This window comes from Elephantulus edwardii, unplaced genomic scaffold, assembly GCF_000299155.1.
Source record: "Elephantulus edwardii isolate Elephantulus edwardi_28Jun2011 unplaced genomic scaffold, EleEdw1.0 scaffold00069, whole genome shotgun sequence".
Taxonomy (NCBI): domain Eukaryota; kingdom Metazoa; phylum Chordata; class Mammalia; order Macroscelidea; family Macroscelididae; genus Elephantulus; species Elephantulus edwardii.
Genome location: NW_006399819.1, coordinates 1952736 through 1961419, shown reverse-complemented (window position 1 = coordinate 1961419; position 8684 = coordinate 1952736).

Genomic DNA, 8684 nt, shown 5'->3' with positions numbered 1-8684 from the left:
TGTCTTCTTTTTTAACCATTGAGAATGTCACAAAACAATATCTCTCCATGTGTTTATATCCTAGAGCTGTTTCGTTGTAACTGTTTCATAATGAACTAATCAATGAATTGCGTGTAATAAAGAGGATAATATTTCAACATAAAAGAGCTATATTAATATCCTTCATAGATTTTCTTAAACCATGAAAAATAGCATAACTTCACTGTAATAAGGTAAAATTTATTGCTAGAGAGTTGTTGAAGCTGAATGTGTTGTTTCTGAAAATTGATTATTACCCTTGAGCCAAATGGAGTTGGGATTTGGACATGTCTACCCAATATAACATGAACTGGAAATGTAGCCAATAAATGGTTTATTTGATCAAGCTAGACAACTAATTTAGACAATGCGGGCTCTTTACTGTCCCATTTAACTTAACTGTCTCCAACAATCTTATTGTGGGAGACTTGCCAAATCTCTACTTCATTTCCGGCGGTGGAGGAAGCTGTAAGAAAAATAGATAAATATATGGGAGTTGTTTTGTTGTGAGTTTTTAATCTTTTGAGTTTTCCACTGAAACTTGTTTCATTTAAATGGGAGAAAACTGTCAGAGAGCTGTCTCTGTAGTTTGTACAATTTATTTGGATTTGGTGATCTGCTTTACATACTGAATCCCCCATGAAGGTTTATTGAGCTTTAAAACCCATAAGCTTTCCTGGCCATGTTTTGAAATTGTGATGGCATTGTTTTGGTTTGATTTGACATCTAATATATGTTTTAGATTAACTTGATTCTTGCTTAAGGTAATACTTAATAATAGCCTGAGAATTTGAAAGGTTTTCCACCCATCATATATAGCAGAGTCATTAGAGATGCTAAATTATACTGAAAAAAAAAGTTACTTATTTCTTCAGTATCGGCTAATTTGTTCTTTTCTTGAAAAAAAAAGAATATTTTACTGGAGGCAGAATCTGTCCTTTTCCTTAGTGAAAAGCTATTTTCAAATTTTACCTTTGATTAAATTCACAAATACCATGAAAAAAAAAACTACAGTAGGTTTTGTATGGTAATGTTCTCAGGAATATAAATGTGATGTGACATTTTATGTAGGAATGCATTATTATGGCATGGCAAATGAAACTTTTGGGGGTTTATGACACCTTTTTTTCCTCATTTCTATACTATAGTTAAAGATTTGCATTAAAACCAAACTTCTATTTTTTTCCCCTTCTTCGTTTTAAACACAAATTCTCTCCCTTTCAGATGATTAGATGATAAATAATGTCGAGGTTGTGGTCAAAGGAATTATACAGTTAAATGAAATGTTGTTGTTGCTGTTGTGTACCATCTAGTTGGAGCCAACACACAGCTCCAGAGGGTTTTCAGAGGCAGTAAATCACAAAGGAATTGATTGCCCATCCTGAATAATTTAAATAATTAGAAGATATGGGTATCTTAATCTTTCAAAGAAAAGAAAATTAGGACGTAGGGGCAGGTGTGAAATGATAAACTTAAGATAATATAAGGGACAAGAATGGGAATTTTGTGTTCTCAATAGTCTGTTAACTAATGAACATTCTCAGTATCTATGATTGATAAATTACATTGATTAAACACTTTGAATTGACACAATTTGATATTTATAATTAACTACATGGGCTTATGCATGATATCTATTTTTAATATAATTATAAGGCAGTGGGCAAAGGAAAAGACATGTATGCATTATTCCATTTAAGAGTCATAATTAAAAATTCTAAGGAGTCAAGGCATATTGAAGATGTAAAGAAATAAGTGAACTAGGGGTTTATTACTGTCTTTCAACAAGGCTAGTTGAAGTACAGGCATGTAAAAGTAATTACATTACAGAATGAAGAAAAACTATATCAGAAAGTATATCAGCATGCCTTAATTGTTAAAAAGTAAAAGATCTGTCTATACAAACAACATTTTGTCTACTTTACACCAAAAAGAGAGTGTATCTAGAAGACAAATTTACTAAAAGGAGAATCTACATCATGCTATCTATTGTCCTTGGCTTTGTCTGTTTTTCAGTCCTTCACGGGGTCTATATTAGTATAAAATTTAATAGCCACCCTTGATATCTAAGGGAGCTCCAGTGACCTGTTGATGTGTACTATCAAGCTGGAAATGATAGCTGACCTTCCACAGGGTTTTCAAAGACAGTTAATTGCACTTGAGTAGACTGCTCAACTTTCTCTAAAGGAGAGGTTGGTGGATTTTCATCATCTGCCTTTGGGTTGCCAGCACAACTCCTTACCCCACCCACTTCCTAAATAACATGCCTCTGGAAACTATGAACTTTGATACATGTAGATAGTTGTAGAGGGGTTTCATGCCTTTTGTTCATAGGGTCGCTGTGAGTCGTGCTCAACTCGAAGGCAATCAATATCAGGCCACCAGACTAGTGTGATTCAAATCCACAAGCTGGTCTGTGGAAAATGGATGGACTATAATCTCTCATGCAATTTATAGCCTCTGAAAACTCTGTTAAAGCATCATCTATGAGGCAGTTTCAATACAGGAATGGTATATAAGCTACAAGCTAAATCAAAGGTCAGCAATGAGTCAGATTAACTTAAAGATCACTCACTCACAGCAATGAGTGAGTGAATGATCCTAAATATTGATAATTAATTGCTCTAGATAACTCAGATTCCAAATAACTGACACATTTGAAAATATCCACAATAATATCTATTTTCCACTAGAAATTCATGATAATAATGTCACATATTCTCTAGCTGGAGACACATTTTTATATGCTGTAGACTTTCTGATAAAAAAGATTCCATTATTTTTCAAAAAAACAAACAACCCTTATATTTTATTCACCAAAGATCTTTTTATTCACAAGTAGTGAAAGTTTGAATGTTGTATTGTTGTCTATATAATAAATTGTGATTGAACATTTTCAATTTAAACAGATATATTCCATTAAGAGCCATATAAATTGGAGTATTAAACACTATGAAGTACAGATTGAGTTACTTCATTGAATTAACTTTACTGATTAAATTAAGACATTGATATTCTTAATTCATTTCACTTTCAAATTTCCTGAAATTCTGAGCGACATTTCCCTTGAACTACCCTCACAATATTCAAAACACTGCTGTTCCAGATTTTAATTTAGTGCCTTAATCTGAATTCAAATCTAGCTTTACCATTTCCCAACTGTGCGATTTTGGAAATATTAAATCTACCTTGTAAGATTAACTTCCTTATCTATAATTTCAATGATAGTACAGATTTTATAGTGCTGTTGTGCAAAGCAAATGAGATAACATAGGAAAAGCTAACAATAGAATAAGTGGCTATTATGATGTGTAATTTCCTTCAGGAACAGGGACTATAACAATATTAAAATAAATGTATGTGAGTTAAGAGGATAGAGTATGTCATCCAACTAAAATAATATTTCATAGTGTTTCAAAGGTCTCATTATTTTCCCTTGACACAAAGTGGTTACTCGATATGATTTCTGAATGTAGGAACAGATATTCAACAGTGACATTCTGAGTTATATCATTACCAACAAATTAATTGCACTCAAATTTTGTGTAAAACTCTTGAAAACTTTTCAAACAAAACACATATGTGTTTTGCTTTCAGGAGGAGCAATAATCAAATTATAAAATTCAAATTATTTTGTATCAAATGAAATTTTAAACTAGTTAGGAGACATGGTTGCCTCCAGAAAACCTGATGCTATTTATCAAGACAGTAAAGAAAAATTCCCATTGACTTAATTTTTATTTTGGTGCATCCAATAATCTACTTAACTATTGCTGTTGTTGTTATATGTTGTTGAGTCGACCCTTACTCATATTGACCCTATGTATGATACCTCTGAACCCTGCTCTATCCTGAGCCAGTCTTTCTGTCTCTGACTCACCTAGCCTTATTACCACAGTTACTGTGTGAATTTCTCTCTTCTGGGTCTTCCTTTCCTGTGCTGTCCCTCTCCCTTTCTAAGCATGCTGTCCTTCTCTAAGGACTGTTTATTCCTGCCAACATGCCCAAAGTATGTGAGACCAAGCTTCAAAATCCTTGCCTCCAAGGAACAACTTGGTTTTACCCTCTCCAGGAGAGACCTGTTAGTTCTCTTGGCAGTCCATGTTATGTTCAATACTCTTCTCCAGAATCACAACTCAAAGGCATGAATCCTTCATCTGTCATTCTTGGTCATTGTCTAGCTCTCCGATGTATATAGCAAGCAACTGCAAAGAACATGGCCTGGATCAGGCACATGTTAGTCTCTAGACTGACATTGTTGCTCTTTATTACTTTGAAGAGGTCCCTAACAGATTTTCCGAATGCAATTTGTCTTTTGATATCCTGACTGCTGTGCCAAGAGTGTTGGTTGTGGAACCAAGTAAGGTGACATCATTAACAATCTCAATTCCTTCTCCATCTATCATTATGCTGCCAATTAATCATTGATTTAGCCATTATAACTTGACAAAAATCAATAAGAAATAAGAAACCCCTTTAACTTCCTTCCCTCATTCCTTCTCTTGGAGTCAGAGGGGACTTATTGCCATTCTCTAGAATGCTTTTAAGACTATAAATTTCACAGGAGATTATCCTTCTTTCTTCTGAGAAGCCACTGGTGTGTAAGACCTCCAGAAAGGAGTAACCTTTGAGTTAGCACTGATGCTATAATTTAATGAGTTTAATTGCTAACCCAAAGGCCATGTCACTTTGGATATTCAAATTCATCAGCAACAACTCTGCCTTGGAAACTCAATGAGAGTCAGCTATGCTTAAATTCCAACTCAAAAGCAGAGAAAAGTACATACTAGTGTCCAATATGAAACTAACAATACATACTATCAAAGTACTTCGTTAGATTTCATCTAAGATTGCCTTGTGAAATAACATACTTTAAACCTTACATGAATCCAACAAATCTTAGAGATTGGAATCACAATCCAAATTCACAGATGTACACAAATCAAAATCATTGCCATCGAGTCAATTCTGACTCATAATAACCCCACAGGGCAGAGTAGAACTCCTTCATAAAGTTTTCAAGTCTGTACTCCTTTGTAAGAGCAGACTGCTTCATCTTTCTTATGAGGAGCAGCTGGTGGTTTCGGACCACAGACCTTTTATGAGCAATCCAACAGTTAACCTCCTATTCCATCAGGCTCCTTCAAATTAACACATGGAGGAAAAACATTTAGACAGGTCAATCTGTGCTCCTTTAAAAGACAGAGTGAGAATCAAATCCAGCTTTATGGATACTTTATGGTAAACACACACAAATAAGTGAATTTCTGGTCACTAGAAAGTTTTGCTTTTAAAGCAAAATTAAAATCATGCTTTTATATTATATATGAATATATTCTTTTTACGTGTTAATATATAATATATATTAATATCTTATTTTATAAATAATAATACTTTTAAAGGCAGTGCTCAGTGTACCACTAACATGAGAGCTCATTTGTAAACATAAAATTTCTTGTTATGTGCTGTTGAGCCACTTAAGACTCTTATGTACAATGGCTCTGAACTCTGCTCTATCCTGAGCCCATCTCACTAGCTCTGACACTTCTCAACCCAGTTACTGTGTCAATCCATCTCATTTTGAGTTTTCCTCTCCTGCCTGGTCCCTCCAGCCTTCTAAGCATGATGTCCTTCTCCATGGACTGGTCCCTCCTGGCCATGTGCCCAAAGTATATGAGACTAAGCGTCAAAATCCTTAACTCCGAGGAGCAGACTGATTTCATCCTCTCCAGGACAAATATGTTTGTTCCTATCATCCTTGAAATTTAGTGTTTTCGTAGTAGTAAATGGCTACGTTATCTCTGATGCGGTGTTTGTTAACTAGATTGATTAAAGGGAAAGGGTAAATGTGATAACTGTCACCTCTGTTTAAAGATAACTTTGAAAAGGATAAAGAAAAACTGACTCCTATACAAATGTGAAAAAGAGCGATGAGAAGTTAAATTACTTTCAAATCTATTTACAACTCCATATTGGATGAGGTAATTCCCAGAAGAGCAGTGAGGGAAGACACAATTTAACACATAAACAAACAATAAGCTAATTATTTCCTGTTTTAAAAAAGCATGCATAAGAAAAGTTATATTGTTTTTTGATGCTGTTTTGGGGATTTGTATTTTGGGGTTTTTTTGTGTTGTTGTTTTTTTAAATCGTACTGTCTCAAACAACAACGTTTGGGTTAGTGTTTGTGATTGTTAGCACCTCCTGGAAAAATTCAGAATTCTCATGTGGCAAGTAACGTGATGCAAACTTCAACACTACACTTAAAATGCACTAAACTAAAATATTAAAAGTGTCTATGTTCCCAGAATAAGTGCTCATGTATTTTTCTGAAAATTCAGTTAACTGTAGCTTTCCACTGGACTGATTGAGGAGAACAACAAAGCATAAGGAATTTCCTGAATAGGAAAGAACAAATGGCAACTACGTTATCACACTCAGGGTAACACAAGGGTAAAACAATTATTTTAATATATGCTTTGATATTGTGGAAGATGAAAACATATAAGGCTTGCTTTGAACATGATGATGAAATTTTATGTGAATTAGTAATTTCCTGCAAGCCCAGGTGGCATTCACATACCAAACATTTTAAATATCAACATGGCGCTTAGTAAAATGCCTTCAGCATAGTCCTCAGTGAGTAGTTCTTAAATAAATAAAATAATGAATGAGAAAGTTAATTTAATTTAATGGTTTTCTCTTTTGTTATTTAAAAATACATTTCAGGCTATATGCTGTATTCCTGTTGAGTCTTTTTTTCCTTGGGACATGTTTTTAATGCTTTGCTCTCTTTTGTGGCAAAAGAGGCCTGTTTTGTTTTGTTTTGTTTTGTTTCTGAAGTTTGCACATGTTGAACATCTGGATGTCATAGCTTCAAAGTCAGTTGACACAGCAAGCCAATAGACACTATTTTTTTTCTCATAACCAAATGAGATGCATGATTGCCTTTTATCAAGCTTCTTCTTAGCTTGGTGAGTAGAATCAGTCTCTGATCAATAAATAACAAATCATCTGTTTCATAAATCAGACCTGTCAAAGTAAAGCGCTGCCTCATGCTGGGTACATGTTCCCATGCTTGCTCAGGCCTCGATGCATCTGGTTAATAAAAAGGGACTTCTACTTTTGACAGTTGTTTGGATATTCTATTTCAGCACTGTTTAAGTTTGCTAACTATTTAGACATACTATCTCTCCTCCTCCTCTCACCTACTTCTGTACCTTTGAGCGTAGAGATTCATTTCATCTGAAGGAAAAAGAAATAGAGAGGAAAGAAAATATACAAACGGGCATGTGTGTGCTTGATTCTTCTAGTTACATATAGGGTTTTTTTTTCCCATTGAAACTATCTTTCATGAATAAAGTAGTAGTATTTCATTAACCTAGCTTATTATTATCTTCCATATATGTTTATCTCTCTATAAAAGTACCACTAAGAGTAATAGTATTAATTCTAAAAGGTATGAATAATAATCTTTGCTAGTCACTACTTTTGAGTATGTATTAAATTTCCCCTGAACTTCAATTTTTTAAACAAAATTTTGGAATAAGTATTAATAATATTTCTATATGAATGAATTTTAGAAATATTAGTTAAATTACTTGTTCAAGTTCACATATGTTGTAAGTAGCTCTTAGAATTAAGAAAGTTTAAGTCTAGCACTCAAGATTAACTGAAGATTAACTATTTTTATCTATTTAGAGCTATCTTCTTTCTGGTCCTTTCTGATCTAAATACAAATTATTCTGGGTAAAAAATATTTTGGCTACCACTCACATTATTGAAGCTGCAATCTCATGCCTTTTCAATTTGCTCAATTCTTTAACCAAAATCCCCAAGACCCCAATTTCTATTGTGTCAGAATCAGTTAGTACCAGAGGTACTTCTCTTCTACTTTTTGATTGTTTTGATTCTAGCATGGTATACTGTAATCTCCTTTTTTTGAGCTAAGATTGCATTTATCAATTTTTCCAGGGACTCCAAAGGAGCTCTGGTGGCTTAGTCCATACAGCTGCATTGCTAATTCAAAGTCTATGCCTGTCTGTTGGTTTTAATCCACCAGCTGCTTGGCAGGAGAAAGATGGGCAATCTCCTCCTGTCCAATTTAAAGCTACAGAGACCCAATGATTTCTGTCTAAAAATTAGAGAATGGTTACTCTAGTGACTCAACAGCACCTAGACAAGGTAAATCATCCAGTGAGTTATTACTAAGCATTTGTGTGGTCTTTATATTCCTCATCACAGACTTTAAAAGTTCTATGTATTATAAGTCATTTGGTTTGTTTATGCCGTGTTATTTCCGAACTGCTTCAAAATTGCTATGAACTATGTTGACTCATTGTCACCGTGGGAAGGAGTAGAACTGTACAAAAGATTTCAGATGTTTTAAATCTTTACAAAAGCAGAGTGTCTCACATTTCTCCTATAGTGTAGGTGAAGTTAATGGGTTTAAATGAACTTTTATTAACACCCAAATGGTTTCCTCACAGTACCACTAGATCTCCTTTCTGAAATACTTCATGTATCATTTCATATTCTGCATTTATGGAGTAAAGTTATATTAATGAGTTATTAAAATAAGGCTCCAGGAATAGATGGTATACCAATTGACATATTTCAGTTAACAGATGCTGCCCTGGATGTGCTCACCAAGTTGTGCCAAGAAA